Source organism: Alosa pseudoharengus, unplaced genomic scaffold (genome assembly GCF_046254945.1).
Source record: "Alosa pseudoharengus isolate Yale_2024_CS ecotype anadromous, Long Island Sound unplaced genomic scaffold, YU_APseudo_1.1 YU_APseudo_1.1_scf_23, whole genome shotgun sequence".
NCBI lineage: Eukaryota > Metazoa > Chordata > Actinopteri > Clupeiformes > Clupeidae > Alosa > Alosa pseudoharengus.
Genome location: NW_027468685.1, coordinates 1,787,988 through 1,806,450, shown reverse-complemented (window position 1 = coordinate 1,806,450; position 18,463 = coordinate 1,787,988). Strand labels below are relative to the sequence as shown.

The following is an 18,463-nucleotide window of genomic DNA, read 5'->3' as shown; positions in this document are numbered from 1 at the left end:
CACACGCACGCACGCACGCACACACACAACATTAGTGGTTTTCATGACATGATTTTCCATGTCTACATACTGTGCATACATACTACATAATGTGTACTCCTAACATTGGCCATCTGGTACACATTACACAGTACACATGTCACTTCCTGGAGTCTTTGCAAAAATGATTTGGAAGAGGAATGTGTAGAATGCTAAACCTAGGTGCTAGGTGTTGTTGTGGCGGTCTGTGTACACCACAGAGAAAGCTTCAGAACAGTCAATCAGCCAACACTCCGATCAGTCGTCTCTCGTCTCTCCGAGTTGGTCAGAAAAGCAGTCGGACTGATCAGTCGGCTCCGTCTCCGAGTGCCTCAGAACACACTGAAGCGACGCCGAGCGTACATTCTGTGCGTGCGCGAGATGTATTACGTTTCCATAACAGCAGGCGGCGCTAATTGTCTAGATTAATCATAAAAGGATTCGCCAATGGAACCAAAGCCATAGAGAGAGAGTTTTTTCTATCACCCTGAATGGAACGAAATGCCACTAGTTTTGGACTTCTCTGATTAAGCAATAAGAAAATCTAAATTTAAATGTATATTGTGTACTATTTTATTGTCATTGCTTGTGTGTGAAGTCAATGAAACACTATTTCGGACATGGAATAAATAATTTATTTTCGCCCATTAACCAAGCTAGTTAGCTAGCTAGCTAACATTAGTACAGTAAATGAAAAGTGATGGGAACTGCTAGTGATGTTCGCTAGCTAGCTAGCAGCTAAGGACTTTGGTTAAACTTGTATATTGTTGCAAACTAACCTGAAATAACATACGTTCAGCAACTTTGTGGTAGTCTACTAGTTCTAGCAAAAATATGTTAGGATAGTTTATCAAACTTACAAATTACATGGTGTGGGGTGGGGGGGTGTGGTGTGGTGTGGGGTTGTTATGGGGACATGGTGTGGTGTGGTGTGGTGTGGTGTGGTGCGGTGTGGGGTTGTTATGGGGACATGGTGTGGTGTGGTGTGGTGCGGTGCGGTGTGGGGTTGTTATGGGGACATGGTGTGGTGTGGTGTGGTGTGGGGTTGTTATGGGGACATGGTGTGGTGTGGTGTGGTGCGGTGTGGGGTTGTTATGAGGACATGGTGTGGTGTGGTGTGGTGTGGGGTTGTTATGGGGACATGGTGTGGTGTGGTGTGGTGTGGTGCGGTGTGGGGTTGTTATGGGGACATGGTGTGGTGTAGTGTGGTGCGGTGTGGGGTTGTTATGGGGACATGGTGTGGTGTGGTGTGGTGTGGGGTTGTTATGGGGACATGGTGTGGTGTGGTGTGGTGTTGTTATGGGGACATGGTGTGGTGTGGTGTGGGGTTGTTATGGGGACATGGTGTGGTGTGGTGTGGTGTGGGGTTGTTATGGGGACATGGTGTGGTGCGGTGTGGGGTTGTTATGGGGACATGGTGTGGTGTGGTGTGGTGTGGTGTGGTGTGGGGTTGTTATGGGGACATGGTGTGGTGTGGTGTGGTGCGGTGTGGGGTTGTTATGGGGACATGGTGTGGTGTGGTGTGGTGTTGTTATGGGGACATGGTGTGGTGTGGTGTGAGGTTGTTATGGGGACATGGTGTGGTGTGGTGTGGGGTTGTAATGGGGACATGGTGTGGTGTGGTGTGGGGTTGTTATGGGGACATGGTGTGGTGCGGTGTGGGAATTGAGCAGGTGGGAATTGAGCGCGTGTCCCTGTGGGTGCTGAGACCCAGGTGTGGTACGGTGCTACTCCACCCGCTCCCAGGACACTATCTTTTGGCACTCCACTCAATCAGGTGACAGCACATTTACCTGCTCAAATTTCCATTCAGAGCAAAAACAAACCAGAGAGAGAGAGGGAGAGAGAGAGGGAGAGGGAGAGAGAGAGAGAGAGAGAGAGAGAGAGAGGGAGAGGGAGAGGGAGAGGGAGAGAGAGAGAGAGAGAGAGGGAGAGAGAGAGAGAGAGGGAGAGAGAGAGAGGGAGAGAGAGAGGGAGAGGGAGAGAGAGAGAGGGAGAGGGAGAGAGAGAGAGAGAGAGAGAGAGGGAGAGAGAGAGAGAGAGGGAGAGAGAGAGAGGGAGAGGGAGAGAGAGAGGGAGAGAGAGAGAGAGATCGAGGGAGAGAGAGAGAGAGAGGGAGAGAGAGAGAGGGAGAGGGAGAGAGAGAGGGAGAGGGAGAGGGAGAGAGAGAGGGAGAGAGGAGGGAGAGGGAGAGAGGGAGAGAGAGAGAGAGAGAGAGAGAGGAGAGAGAGAGAGAGAGGGAGAGGGAGAGGGAGAGGGAGAGAGAGAGAGAGAGAGAGGGAGAGGGAGAGGGAGAGAAAAGGAAAAGGAAGAAAGCTTAGAAAAAGAAATGCTTTGGGTGGACGCAAACAAGACCGAGTTGATTGACTTGGTCTGCATCCACAGGGTCTGTTTTCCCCTAATAGCCCCAACCAGAGGGGCCTAACCTGGTAATCAATCTCATTTATGGAGTTCACTGTAGACGGCTGGCGACACTGCTTGTCAATCAGATTTGGGACGTCTGTTCGAGGGACACCTGTCACAGCCTGGTAGAGGAAACCTCATGAGATACACACCAGTCCACAGCCTGGCAGAGAAAACCTCCTGATACACACACACACACCAGTCCACAGCCTGGCAGAGAAAACCTCCTGATACACACACACACACCAGTCCACAGCCTGGCAGAGAAAACCTCCTGATACACACACACACACCAGTCCACAGCCTGGCAGAGAAAACCTCCTGATACACACACACACACCAGTCCACAGCCTGGCAGAGAAAACCTCCTGATACACACACACACACCAGTCCACAGCCTGGCAGAGAAAACCTCCTGATACACACACACACACCAGTCCACAGCCTGGCAGAGAAAACCTCCTGATACACACACACACACCAGTCCACAGCCTGGCAGAGAAAACCTCCTGATACACACACACACACACCAGTCCACAGCCTGGCAGAGAAAACCTCCTGATATACACACACACACACACACAACAGTCCACAGCCTGGCAGAGAAAACCTCCTGATACACCTAGACCCGCCTACTTGTCAGTCTATGCCCATTTAATAAATTCAATAAAATCAACTTTTTAATGTCATAAAAGTTACATGCCTATGATAATGCTTTACAGTTGTCCAATATGATCAATCTTTCAATTGTGTTTATGTAACGCGCTGAAGCTGCATTGGTTCGCTCCGTTTAGAATGTCTCGTAATCGTAATTGTCAGCTGTGTGATGAAATGCATTCATATTTCACTTTTCATGTCACGAATGTAACATGCCTATGATAAACCTCTGCAGCTGCCTAATATGGTCAATCTATTGTCTCAATTGTGTTTCATGTGACGTGCCCAAGCTACATTCATGCATTGTTTTGCTCCGGTTGAAAATGTTTCTGCGTAATTTGTCAGCTGTGATCAAATGCGTTCAATAAATTCCACTTTTATGCCATGAATATAACATGTCTATGATTAATGTTTGTATGGTGCATCTAATCTACAGTAGACCTCTCTTATGTCAAATCAAATTGGCTTTGCCCACTCATTTTTTCTGTGCCCACCCATTTGAACATTTCTGGCTACACTACTGAACAGAAGCACACAAATTAAAAGAACTTTAAGAACTTAAAGAACTAGGTTAGGAGATAGAAGTATCAATTATAAGGAACAAGATATTACAGGAACACAAGTATCAAAGCAAAAACAACACAAAGTTAAAGTTCATCTTTATCATTTTCCCCTCACAAGATACACCAGTCCACAGCCTGATAGAGAAAACCTCCACACACACACACACACACTACAAACACACACACCAGGGCAGAGAAAACATCCGCAATTCATCTGCAAAACAACCCCTGCTAAAATCATGTTGCTTTCCAAAAATAGCTTGAAGCCCCACAACGAAACAGACCAGGGATCATGTGAAGTTAAGGTGAAAGTTAAGACCAGCGACACCTCAAAAGCCACTTACTGCAATAGAACATTTTTAAGCTATTAACATTTAAGCATTTTAACAGGGCTACGGTAACAGCAATAGAATAACATTTAAACTATTACCATTTAAACTATTAACATTTTAACATTTTAACTATTAACATTTTAACATTTAAACTATTAACATTTTAGCATTTTAATTTTTTTTAACAGAACTACAGCCACAGCAATAGAACATTTAAGTAACAGTGCAGAGGAGAATATAGCTGGGAATTACCACTACATCTGTCAATATTAGTTGTGACTGATTCCTGGTTTGTTGGTGATTCAGAAAGGGGCTTCAATAGGAGTATATTCAGACGGACCTAGTGAGCAAATTCAAATTTGCTAACAGGTTTGTCTGGGTTCACCCAAGTTACCCGGGTACAGTCTTAGACAAATTTTGAATAACTGCCAGCTTACTGTTTATTAACGGTGTATGTGGCACGTTGAGACACCGGTTTCATCTTTCTGAGGATAATAATATGCCAACTCCATAATGATAATCTATGTGAGTGTTGGTAGCCTATCTAAGGATAATAATATGCCAACTCCATAATGATAATCTATGTGAGTGTTGGTAGCCTATCTGAGGATAATAATATGCCAACTCCATAATGATAATCTATGTGAGTGTTGGTAGCCTATCTAAGGATATAATATGCCAACTCCATAATGATAATCTATGTGAGTGTTGGTAGCCTATCTGAGGATAATAATATGCCAACTCCATAATGATAATCTATGTGAGTGTTGTTGGTAGCCTATCTGAGGATAATAATATGCCAACTCCATAATGATAATCTATGTGAGTGTTGGTAGCCTATCTGAGGATAATAATATGCCAACTCCATAATGATAATCTATGTGAGTGTTGGTAGCCTATCTGAGGATAATAATATGCCAACTCCATAATGATAATCAATGTGAGTGTTGGTATTAGTGTCAAACAATTTCTCTAACTTACAGCTGGGAAGTATTTGCGTTGACAATTTTAACCACAGAACAGATTTCTAAACGACTATCCTAACACACATTGATATTTCGTTTGATTCACCGAACATCCGCATCAATCAACGTGATAGGTGCAAGGGCGTAGGTTTGGTCTGAGCTTTGATGGGGACACTACCCACTAACCCCCCCCCCCCCGAAAAAAAAAACCCACTCAACTCTTTGACCAGCCAATATAGATATATAAAATGATTAAAATGTGCTACTGTCCAACTTGATCTAACTACACTGTGTAGCCTACATAATCTGATTTTAATATGTAGGCTACAGATATGTAGGCTATATTTAACATTTATTTTCTATTTGGTCTGTTATGAAATCATGCCCATTTAAGCACAGCTCAGTTTTAAGAAACTTAAATACATGCATGCTTAGCATTTTGTGAAAAGAAATCATTAAGGCTACATTGACAAACTCTTAACCGTGAGCTGCCTGTATATTCTCTGATTCTAATATTTACAGATATCTAGGCGATGTAAGCACAGCTCAGTTTTAAGAAATGCAGCCAAAACCATGTTGAATTTTGCTATAATTTATTTCAAAACCGGATTACTATGGAACAGCTAACTATACACGGGAATGCATTACACCTTTGTGTTCGGTAAGGTCTGCTGTTTATTCTGATATATGTTGTCATGTGTTGCGTGAAGAGTGTGTAGGCCTACGATATTCCACCGAGACGAATGGATGTGGAGATGGGCGCAGATAATAATTATTAAATCTTTTGAAGTTATTTTTCTCACGAACTGTTTATCACAGCAAACAGTGGCTAGCTAGCACCGTTTAAAAGCAGAGAAAAGGCTCTTTCATGTGACACATGTGTGATGAGTAGCCTACTTCTCGAGGAGTTCAACAGAGAAGAATGGGTGAATTTGGACGCACTTCATGCTTGTAGTGAAGTAAAGCTGAAGCGCTGCATGCTGCAGCTCACTGGTAGTTATTAGGTAACTTCAAATCAGCGCGATTTACCCTTATAGGCTACTGCACATTACAAGATCTGTACGAGATGATCCGCAGCACTGAAGTGAAAAATTATTTAACTCTTTGTGTAGCGCATGTGAGCGCTTTTTTCCCCATTTCAACCTGAATATTGGTGGGGACATTTCAGTCGTAATTTGACATTGGTGTGGACACGTCCTTCGGTCCCCACGCAAATCTACGACCCTGGATAGGCGTGTAGGTAGGAATTGGATGACAGCTGTCAGTCACTTGTAATGTTTAATGCCATACGAAAATAGAACTGTAATGATGCGTCGCGATTCGCAAATACATCAAGACATTATTATTAGGTAACTGGAAAGCTGCCATATGTTGACAGGGAAACGTCAGTGTAAATCATACGTGAGTGTGATAACTGGGCATAATCCTCTGGTCTCCTGCCATCGGAGGAAGTTTTTCTTGGCGTATTTCTCAGCCCCTTGATGGGAGACATTACGAAGATGTGGCGGGAAACTACTCAGAAGTTCTCAGAACCAGAGGAAAAGTACAGAACATTCTTAACATACGTCGGGCTTCCTCCAAGCCACGCTGACATTAAATGCCACATGCTAAAACTGCTAGACAGCTAGCTGTTTGTGATTTTACATCCCCCTTCCTTCATCTCACTAGTAGTCAATGATAATGAACTACAACACCTTCTGAAGCACATCCACAGAAAATGCTGATTTAAGGTCGTCACCGCAACTCTAAACGGATGAGCTTTTCATGTTGGAAATAGAATGAGCGTAACGTTCGAGTTGAGTGCTAGTTCTAAATGTCTTTCTTAGCTATGGCAGCTAACGCTAGAGACAGACCAACCACGCTGCCTGCTAACTAACTAACAGGGGTCTTGGTGGTGTCACCCAGCATCTGTTGACTGCCGCCTCAAACGTGAGCTACAGGTGAACTGATATTACATAGGTAGCAGCTAATGATACAGTTTTAATTGCCATTCACATGATTTCTTGAATAACTGGTCTTGTTAAATTAACGGTACATAAAACAATTTTACTCCGCTGCTCAGGTAACATATAAATAGTAACTCAGGTTATTTTGTAGTCAGCTAGCTCCTTGCTAAAATAAGTAAAGTCTCATCAAGTAACAGTAGGCTAAAGTTATCGTTAATACCAAATCTGCAGAGTTGTAATTGACCGATAACGTTTAGCTGCGTAAAGAAAATGTGCATATTTGATAATAACGCACACATAAATGTACCCTACACATCCATCGTTTCGCCTGCCGACAGTCTTACCTTAATGTTGGCGACTACAGGGCAACTCATCTCCTCAGTAAACTTATTTGATGAGGGCAAGTTTCTTCCTTCGCGCTGGATGCGTTCTAACTTCTACTCTAGCGTGGCTAAGGCTGACGACATCCTCTAAAGCGCAATCATCGTCTCTCGTCTGTAGGAGGAGAAGAGAACTCTGACGTAGCACACTCGCAACGTTCAGCGGAGCAGAGCAGACTACTGGTAATCTCATTTTACAGGGAAACGAGTGGGTATCTAAAATTATATTAATTTGTCTGTTGGTCCAGATACTTTGTCCTGAACTGGCGGAGCCATCCAAATGTAGGCTAAAAATATAAGATTTAGTTCCAGTTCATGAGAAGATGTAGGCTAGCCTAGGCCTACTAAATAAATGATGTTAGTATGTTCAGTTAGTCAACTCAACTTAATGAAATGGTAGTGCTTATGTTTATCATCACTACAAGGCACCCTAGAGGTCAAGCCAAAACGCCAAGGTACACCAACACTGATTATGGTAAATGACACACACATTATTGATGCCTGTTTCATGAGTCTGCCCTGTACAAACCTGTGTCAGGTCCTTCACAATTCCACAGCACACCTGTACAGTATGCCTTGGCATCAGCACACCTGTATGCCTTGGCATCAGCATCCAGTGGAGGAACAGCGATGTAGGCCTACGGCATGCAACAGCACGTCCTAGTGAAGAATCAGCAGCGCTGTAGGCCTACAGCACGTACGACGGCACGTCCTAATAGTGAAGAATCAAAGCAAACAAATAGTCATGTAAAGACTTTACACAACACAAAAGAATAATATAACAAACTGCAAAGTTGTCTCAGAATGGTTTTAATTGGTCTCACACCACAACACACAAACACATAATACTGCCCCAGACCTGACCCTTATGCCCCAGCACTAAACATCTGCCCCAGCACTGAACATCTGCCCCAGACCTGGCCCTTATGCCCCAGCACTAAACATCTGCCCCAGCACTGAACATCTGCCCCAGACCTGGCCCTTATGCCCCAGCACTGAACATCTGCCCCAGACCTGGCCCTTATGCCACAGCAACGAACATCTGCCCAGGGTTGCATCCCAACACACCAGCCTAACCTGGCCCTTATGCCCCAGCACTAAACATCTGCCCCAGCACTGAACATCTGCCCCAGCACTGAACATCTACTTTAGGCTGTATCTAAAACACACACCAATCAACCCTAGTTATGAACACTGTAACCAACTGTAGACATAAACACGACAGACAGGACAGTTTCACAGTTATAACAGCTAGGCTCAGTTCATTACAATAATTTATTCCATATAGGTAGCCATAAGCTACATAAAACAATGGATTAAGCATTCTGGCTGCTTATCAAGATGATAAGAATGTACATTTTAGTGGAAATTGATCTGTGTTTGGGCCTTAAATATCTTTGGAAAATCTTGCCCCAAGCAGGAAGCCGCCCCTTTCCCCTGAGACTGCAGGCAGATATTGCTGAGGAATCGGCTCTGAGGAATCGGCTCTGAGGAATCAGCTCTCGGTGGGAAAAGCAGCAGAGGGAGCTAAGCATTCAGCGTCTCTCATAGCAGGGTGGATTATGAATGCCTTGTCTCTCATAGCAGGGTGGATTATGAATGCCTTGTCTCTCATAGCAGAGTAGCAGGGTGGATTATGAATGCCTTGTCTCTCATAGCAGGGTGGATTATGAATGCCTTGTCTTTCATAGCAGGGTGGATTATGAATGCCTTGTCTCTCATAGCAGAGTGGATTATGAATGCCTTGTCTCTCATAGCAGGGTGGATTATGAATGCCTTGTCTCTCATAGCAGAGTAGCAGGGTGGATTATGAATGCCTTGTCTCTCATAGCAGGGTGGATTATGAATGCCTTGTCTCTCATAGCAGGGTGGATTATGAATGCCTTGTCTCTCATAGCAGGGTGGATTATGAATGCCTTGTCTCTCATAGCAGGGTGGATTATGAATGCCTTGTCTCCCATAGCAGGGTGGATTATGAATGCCTTGTCTCCCATAGCAGGGTGGATTATGAATGCCTTGTCTCTCATAGCAGGGTGGATTATGAATGCCTTGTCTCTCATAGCAGGGTGGATTATGAATGCCTTGTCTCCCATAGCAGGGTGGATTATGAATGCCTTGTCTCCCATAGCAGGGTGGATTATGAATGCCTTGTCTCTCATAGCAGGGTGGATTATGAATGCCTTGTCTCCCATAGCAGGGTGGATTATGAATGCCTTGTCTCTCATAGCAGGGTGGATTATGAATGCCTTGTCTCTCATAGCAGGGTGGATTATGAATGCCTTGTCTCTCATAGCAGGGTGGATTATGAATGCCTTGTCTCTCATAGCAGGGTGGATTATGAATGCCTTGTCTCTCATAGCAGAGTAGCAGGGTGGATTATGAATGCCTTGTCTCTCATAGCAGGGTGGATTATGAATGCCTTGTCTCTCATAGCAGGGTGGATTATGAATGCCTTGTCTCTCATAGCAGGGTGGATTATGAATGCCTTGTCTCTCATAGCAGGGTGGATTATGAATGCCTTGTCTCCCATAGCAGGGTGGATTATGAATGCCTTGTCTCCCATAGCAGGGTGGATTTTGAATGCCTTGTCTCTCATAGCAGGGTGGATTATGAATGCCTTGTCTCTCATAGCAGGGTGGATTATGAATGCCTTGTCTCTCATAGCAGGGTGGATTATGAATGCCTTGTCTCTCATAGCAGGGTGGATTATGAAGGCCTTGTCTCTCATAGCAGGGTGGATTATGAAGGCCTTGTCTCTCATAGCAGGGTGGATTATGAATGCCTTTTAAACATGGCCTTCAAAACCCCCTATCAAGTGTTTCAGCCCATCCGATGCCGTGCAGGACTTCTGAAGGCTCTCTCCGCCTACGCAGATTTAGTGTGTTTACTCTGATTCAATTACCCGAGACAAATCCAGACTCCGTTAAATCGGCTGTTGTTATGGTTAGCAGCTGCTCTGCAGTGCTGACAGAAGACACGTAATGAAATATGGGAATCAGATCAGGCCTACATGGGCTCCTCTAAATCAGATCAGGCCTACATGGGCTCCTCTAAATCAGATCAGGCCTACCCTACATGGGCTCCTCTAAATCAGATCAGGCCTACATGGGCTACTCTAAATGAGATCAGGCCTACCCTACATAGGCTACTCCAGTGGTTCTCAAACTTTTTCTGTCATTTCCCACTTTGGAGGTGGGGAATTTTCAAGCCCCATCAACTCTGCAAAATAGTAATGTTAAAATTCCCATAGCCACTGTAGGTGATGACATGGGGTGTGAATATTTCCCATAGCCACTGTAGGTGATGACATGGGGTGTGAATATTTCCCATAGGCACTGTAGGCGATGACATGGGGTGTGAATATTTCCCATAGGCACTGTAGGCGATGAAATGGGGTGTGAATATTTCCCATAGGCACTGTAGGCGATGACATGGGGTTTGAATATTTCCCATAGGCACTGTAGGCGATGACATGGGGTGTTAATATTTCCCATAGGCACTGTAGGCGATGACATGGGGTGTGATAATTTCCCATAGGCACTGTAGGCGATGACATGGGGTGTTAATATTTCCCATAGGCACTGTAGGCGATGACATGGGGTGTTAATATTTCCCATAGGCACTGTAGGCGATGACATGGGGTGTGAATATTTCCCATAGGCACTGTAGGTGATGACATAGCCACTGTAGGTGATGACATGGGGTGTGAATATTTCCCATAGGCACTGTAGGCGATGACATGGGGTGTAAATATTTCCCATAGGCACTGTAGGCGATGACATGGGGTGTTAATATTTCCCATAGGCACTGTAGGCGATGACATGGGGTGTGATAATTTCCCATAGGCACTGTAGGCGATGACATGGGGTGTTAATATTTCCCATAGGCACTGTAGGCGATGACATGGGGTGTTAATATTTCCCATAGGCACTGTAGGCAATGACATGGGGTGTGAATATTTCCCATAGGCACTGTAGGCGATGACATGGGGTGTGAATATTTCCCATAGGCACTGTAGGTGATGACATAGCCACTGTAGGTGATGACATGGGGTGTGAATATTTCCCATAGGCACTGTAGGTAATGACATGGGGTGTGAATATTTCCCATAGGCACTGTAGGTAATGACATGGGGTGTGAATATTTCCCATAGGCACTGTAGGTAATGACATGGGGTGTGAATATTTCCCATAGGCACTGTAGGCGATGACATAGGCACTGTAGGTGATGACATAGGCACTGTAGGTGATGACATAGGCACTGTAGGTGATGACATAGGCACTGTAGGCGATGACATGGGTGTGCTGCCACTGGCCACACACATCAGCACTGTAACTTGACCTCAAAGGTGTAATGCGTAGGATTTTATCTTTAAAGGCAGAGTCTGTGATTCAGAGCAAATGTGCTGCTGTATTTGTTTCCCACACATCGTTTTTGTTTTTTATTTTTTATTTTTTAAAAGATCCACATAGAACACTACAGGAACCTGGAGAACTGGTTTGTTGAATGTGATGGAAAAGTTAGTTAGTTCCTTACAGAATCACAGACTGTGCCTTTAAGTTCCTGGTTACGCTGTCCCTGCAGACGGCTCCCCATTAGAGCTAATAAGTCATCCCACTCCAGGACTCCAGGAGGCAGTAACCTCCTCACTCTCACCTGGCTGCAGCTCACTACACATGGTATCAATACTGCTGTTCTGTGTGTTATATAGACCACACGGTAGCAATACTGCTGTTACAGTATGTGTGTTATATAGACCACACGCTCAATACTGCTGTTACAGTATGTGTATATATATGTTATATAGACCAGAGCTCATGTGTGTGATATATAGACCAGAGCTCATGTGTGTTATATACAGTAGACCAGAGCTCATGTGTGTGTTTTATATACAGTAGACCAGAGCTCATGTGTGTGTTATATACAGTAGACCAGAGCTCATGTGTGTGTTATATAGACCAGAGCTCATGTATGTTATATACAGTAGACCAGAGCTCATGTGTGTGTTATATACAGTAGACCAGAGCTCATGTGTGTTATATAGACCAGAGCTCATGTGTGTTATATAGACCAGAGCTCATGTGTGTGTTATATAGACCAGAGCTCATGTAATATAGACCAGAGCTCATGTATGTTATATACAGTAGACCAGAGCTCATGTGTTTTATATACAGTAGACCAGAGCTCATGTGTGTTATATAGACCAGAGGTCATGTGTGTGTTATATACAGTAGACCAGAGCTCATGTGTGTGTTTTATATACAGTAGACCAGAGCTCATGTGTGTGTTATATACAGTAGACCAGAGCTCATGTGTGTTATATAGACCAGAGCTCATGTGTGTGTTATATAGACCAGAGCTCATGTGTGTGTTATATAGACCAGAGCTCATGTGTGTGTTATATACAGTAGACCAGAGCTCATGTGTTTTATATACAGTAGACCAGAGCTCATGTGTTTTATATACAGTAGACCAGAGCTCATGTGTGTTATATAGACCAGAGCTCATGTATGTTATATACAGTAGACCAGAGCTCATGTGTTTTATATACAGTAGACCAGAGCTCATGTGTGTTATATAGACCAGAGCTCATGTGTGTGTTATATAGACCAGAGCTCATGTGTGTTATATAGACCGTACGGTAGCACTTGTTATCAGTGCAGCCATACACACTGATAGACCTCAAGGGCGTTAAAACAGGTCACACCCCGTAGGCCTGATCCTAGGCCTAGGAGAGAGGCATCTCTCTCTCTCTCTCCCCTCTCTCTTTTTCTCTCTCTTCCCCCCCCCTCTCTCTCTCCCCTCTCTCTTTTTCTCTCTCTCTCTCCCCTCTCTCTCTCTTCCCCCCCTCTATCTCTCTCTTCCTGACACTCTTCACTGTCCTATCTGAATAAAGGCAAAACAAAAGCCTTAAAAAAAGAGAAAATGCATTCGTATGGGAGGCAGAGAACTGGAGCATGTTCTACGGGGACAATATGTTCTTTTTGGATACTAAAATGATGTTCTGCAGCATGTTCTACGGGGACAATATGTTCCTTTAGGTACTGAAATTATGTTCTGCAGCCATTGCCAGTATTGCCAAGGCAATACTACCTTTCATTGTTACATTTCATTGTAGTCTTGCCTGGCAATACTAGTTTGCATACATGACATTACCTAAGATTACACTCAGTATACATCACAAATTTCTGCAGTGTGAGTTGATGTTTATGGTTAAAAACTGTATCTGGCTAGCTCTTGCTAAGTATGAACTTATACAACACTACCTACAGAGCAGACCTTAAATGCCAGCGGTCAAATCAAATGTGCCTTCTTATACAACACTACCTACAGAGCAGACCTTAAATGCCAGCGGTCAAATCAAATGTGCCTTCTTATACAACACTACCTACAGAGCAGACCTTAAATGCCAGCGGTCAAATCAAATGTGCCTTCTTATACAACACTACCTACAGAGCAGACCTTAAATGCCAGCGGTCAAATCAAATGTGCCTTCTTACACAACACTACCTACAGAGCAGACCTTAAATGCCAGCGGTCAAATCAAATGGGCCTTCTTACACAACACTACCTACAGAGCAGACCTTAAATGCCAGCGGTCAAATCAAATGGGCCTTCTTATACAACACTACCTACAGAGCAGACCTTAAATGCCAGCGGTCAAATCAAATGTGCCTTCTTATACAACACTACCTACAGAGCAGACCTTAAATGCCAGCGGTCAAATCAAATGTGCCTTCTTATACAACACTACCTACAGAGCAGACCTTAAATGCCAGCGGTCAAATCAAATGTGCCTTCTTATACAACACTACCTACAGAGCAGACCTTAAATGCCAGCGGTCAAATCAAATGTGCCTTCTTATACAACACTACCTACAGAGCAGACCTTAAATGCCAGCGGTCAAATCAAATGTGCCTTCTTATACAACACTACCTACAGAGCAGACCTTAAATGCCAGCGGTCAAATCAAATCTGCAGTCTACTTTCTTGGCTGGCTGTCAGATTACTGCTCAGATTTTCTATTGGGTCATTCTATGAAACGGGTGCCTTTTCCACTATAAAATTGTCAAAATGTTCATCAAAACTAAACTTCTTTTCAATTTATCCAAAAAATCATATTTGCCCACCTCAGGCATACATTTTTTTCACATTAAATATAATGGATTGAGATATAATAAATGTGACAGGGTGGTAGATTTCATGATAAAATGTAAAATAATGTTCAAGTTATTGACTTCACATACATGCCTTCAATTAGAAATGCAATGAAAAACAGTTACTCCTGTCTAATTTGTGTGACGGGGTGGTAAGACCAAGCTTGACGGACCCCCTCATAGTAATGAAAAAACAACAAATAAACAATGTAAAAGAATGTCATAATTATTCTGCTTAGTTTCTTGGGTGCTCTACAGGTAGACATTAACAATGGTCTTTGTGATTTCATTTCAAGCTAACAGTTTGCAATTTACAGACAAAACAAGTTAATGTGACGGGGTGGTAAGTCAAACCAGGGGACGCAAAAAAATTATAAAATATTTACCAAAACATGATTTTATTCAGAATAGATATGTCTAATGTCATCAGGAAATTATATTTAATTCTGAAAATATCAAACGTTTGATAAGAATATAAAATTTACGTTGTGATATTTTAGATGTAAATGTCATGTTGGTCAATCCGGACACATGGAAATGGCCATGCACTTATGAAAAATGGTTAAAAACAGTGTGTATTCTTTAAGAATAGTATTTTAAAAACAGTGTGTATTCTTTAAGAATAGTATTTTAAAAACAGTGTGTATTCTTTAAGAATAGTATTTTAAAAACAGTGTGTATTCTTTAAGAATAGTATTTAAAAAAACAGTGTGTATTCTTTAAGAATAGTATGTTCTTGTCCATCATGTTGACAAGAACTCTTGAATCATTAGCTTGAGGTTTAGAAACACACTTTGGCTCTAGTTTGTGCCTTCTGTATCTCATCAAATGTTCTGGACGCAAATGAGAATGACCGGCCGGGGGTTCCATGTTCCGTGTTGTGCATGTTGTGCATTACTTGAAAAGAGCTCCAGTTATGTATGAACAGTGAAGGTAACGAACTCTTAAAAATGTGAAAAACGTGAACTTGAAGAAGTGAAAATTGAACAATATGAACTATGAAAATTGAACAACTTAATGCTATCTATCATGTGTGAACATGCTTAACAAAATGTGGTAACAAAACATGGGAACTAAACGTGCATTACGAATATAATCAGTGGGAGCCCCTAGCTTGTTTCCCTGCAACAAGAAGGTTCCATCTGGGGGTGATGGAAGACAGTGACACCCTCAGTTTGTTTGAAATGTCCAGTCGATTGCGCAATTTGGTCTTAGTTGCAGTCATTGCCGAAAACCTGGCCTCGCAGATACTTGGTGGGAAATGGTAGCAACGTTATCATTCGGGATATTCTGCTTTGGTTTTCATCCAAAAACCCGCCAGAGAGGTTTCCTCATAGCCTACACTCTTAAGACCACCGTCATTTGCAATTTTGATCAACTGCTCTTCCTCCTGCGCTGACAAGTTAGGACTATTCGGGATATTGACAGATCGGTTGCGGACCCACTCATTGGTTTGCCGTGGATCTTTGGAGGATGGGAAGTAACGCTCAAACTCATTTGAAAGCGCAACAAGGTGATCGCGCACCAGCTGCGAGAGAAAGGGCCCTGCCTCAGTCTCCCAAAACCCCCACTACTGTTTGGAACATATCAAATACACCCCGATCCACTCGTCGTACCCACAAATCAAGATTAGCTTTAAATGCAGCTTTATCTGCCAGTTTAAAGACAGTCGTCATTCTTCCCTGCAGTGACAGGTTGAGGTCATTAAGCAACCCGAATATGTCACACAGGTAAGCAAGTTTTGACACCCAGCCCTCATCACTAAAATATGCAGCTAACGGTGACTTTTTTCTGTAAGAAATCTCTGCAGCGGATCTCGCAACTCAAACACTCTGGCCAGTGACCTGCAACCAACCAACCTGGATAGCGTACCACGGTGACCCATTCACCCTCTCTAACAACTGTGCCTCAATATCCTCTGACATATCATCAATTCGCCTATAGACAGTGCTTGCAGAAAGCGGTACCTGAGCTATTTTTTTAGCTGCAGCCTCCCCAAGGAGTTCATTGCACATGCCTTTACCAGCATGCAGAATTAACTCTTCCCCAATAGTAAAGGGCTTCTTAGATTTAGCAATCCGACTAGCCACTATGAGGCTTTTAGCGCAGCCACGTTCACCGATGTGGTTGCTTTACGCACTAGTTTTTTGTCCTTGCTCGCGTTTCTTATGCTCAAAGAATTCAAGGGGTTTGTCTTTAAGTGTAGGATGCTTGGACTCTAGATGTCGAATTAGCTTTGATGGTTTCATTGCTTCGTTTGACAACTTATCGCCAAATAGGCTACCACACATAAAGGACTTGGTGCATGCGAGTCACCGGTCTCTGCGAAACCATATTTTAAATATGACTCGTCATATTTCGTATTGAATGACCCCTTCTTTTTCTTTAAGGTATCTGGCTCACCATCGTCAGTGGGTATTATTGCGAATGTGACATTATTGCGAATTAAATTGAGTTTATTTAGTTTGCATGCATTTTTTTTAAAACTCTTGTCGTAGGCTACGGCCCGGTTAGGAATGTCCCGCGGCCCGGTGGTTGGGGACCGCTGCAATAGAGGATCACAAAGAAAATAGGGAGGCTTCCTGCATGACCCATTATGAATTAATTGTCTCCGATATAATGTGTACAATACATTGGGCTTTGCAAGAAATGTGGCAATACTACTTTCACACAAGCAATGGCACCCTCTGCCTGCAGCAATCATGATGTAAAACATCTGGAGGCCGTTGTGGTAAACCAGTGCTTCCACCCAGCGGTCAGAGAGAGAACTACGCCATCCTGGGACCTGGCAGAAAATGCTTTCTTGATTTATGACACCCCTGAAAGTAGGATGGGCACAAATACATCAACATGTATTTTCAAATAAAATACCAAATACCCACCTTAAACATGTATCAAAATAAACTACAAAATACAGCAGCCAAAAAATGTATCAAAATAAAATATTGTATTTTTGTATTTACAAAATACTACAAAATACTTCTTTCTAAAAGCCTTTTTCATCTATCCCATCCCTACCTGGGAAAACATCTGAAAGCAAGAGACTCCACAAGTATGATAAGGGATCAGATTCCAAAAATAATTCCGTGAAAATGCATGGATTCCAGTTGCTGCTACTGGAAGCAACTGAATCCATGCATTTCCACTGAATTATTTTTGGAATCTGATTCCTTATCATACCTGTTCATTCGTACTCATCGCTCGACTTATCGTGACTAAATTCAAGATGGCGTTGAACGGTAAAATTCCTTAAGGTACTGTCTGTATAAATCGTCTTGTAAATAAACTACCAGTGCTTTTTTAAAGTTCTCCATGTCTTGTTTTAAATGTCAAGGCCCTTGGAAGTCTACCAATGAAGTATGAAGCTACTTTGAGCCTCGTAAATGGTGTAAAACAGTGATTTATTTGCATGGCTAGGCCGATGCCCGAGGTACCACAACGAAACACTGTGTTGGTAGCATTGGCTAACTAGCGCCAGATTTCTGAGTGCAGGGGACAAGCCGAGGTAAGCTATGAGACATACGTTCACACTCGGTATCATGTTTCAACACACTTTAGGTCAATATCACACCGGAATGCTCCTTTAAAGTACATAACTCTAACACATTTACGATTGGATGGATTCCATGGATCCGGACAATGATGACACACTGAAGCGGTTATGAGCTACGTACAGACGCATTTGATAGACATTCGTAGCACCCAATAAATGGCTCTGAGCATTCGTAAACCACGTCTCAAATACGAGAAAATGAATGTGTAGTTCCCAGACCCAACCTCAATGAGATGAGGTCTAGCGTTAGCCAGGCTACAGTATGTGGCTAGGCAGAGGCACCAAATGTGATGAAAAGTTTAAGAGCGAACAGGACACTCGGCATGGCTTTTAGTATCTGCTCTGACAGTCCACTTTTATTGACTGTTAGTCTACTGTTTGAGTTTGGAGATGTACTGTTTTACAGCAACAGGAATGCCGACTCCACAACTGCTGCACTTCCCAGCCAGTTGGCGTAATAGATTGCCCACTATGAATCAGTGACAATA

General features: G+C 43.2%; 1 protein-coding gene across 2 annotated transcripts in view; it reads right to left on the bottom strand.

The window, feature by feature from the left end:
- LOC143140309 (Y+L amino acid transporter 1) overlaps positions 1-7,329 on the bottom strand; it is a 41,694-nt gene extending 34,365 nt beyond the window's left edge. For both annotated transcript variants that reach the window (XM_076301098.1, XM_076301099.1), the window contains exon 1: positions 7,229-7,329. The gene's annotated coding sequence lies outside the window, so the exon portion shown is untranslated. The remainder of the gene's footprint in view (positions 1-7,228) is intronic.
- Positions 7,330-18,463: the final 11,134 nt, after the last annotated feature.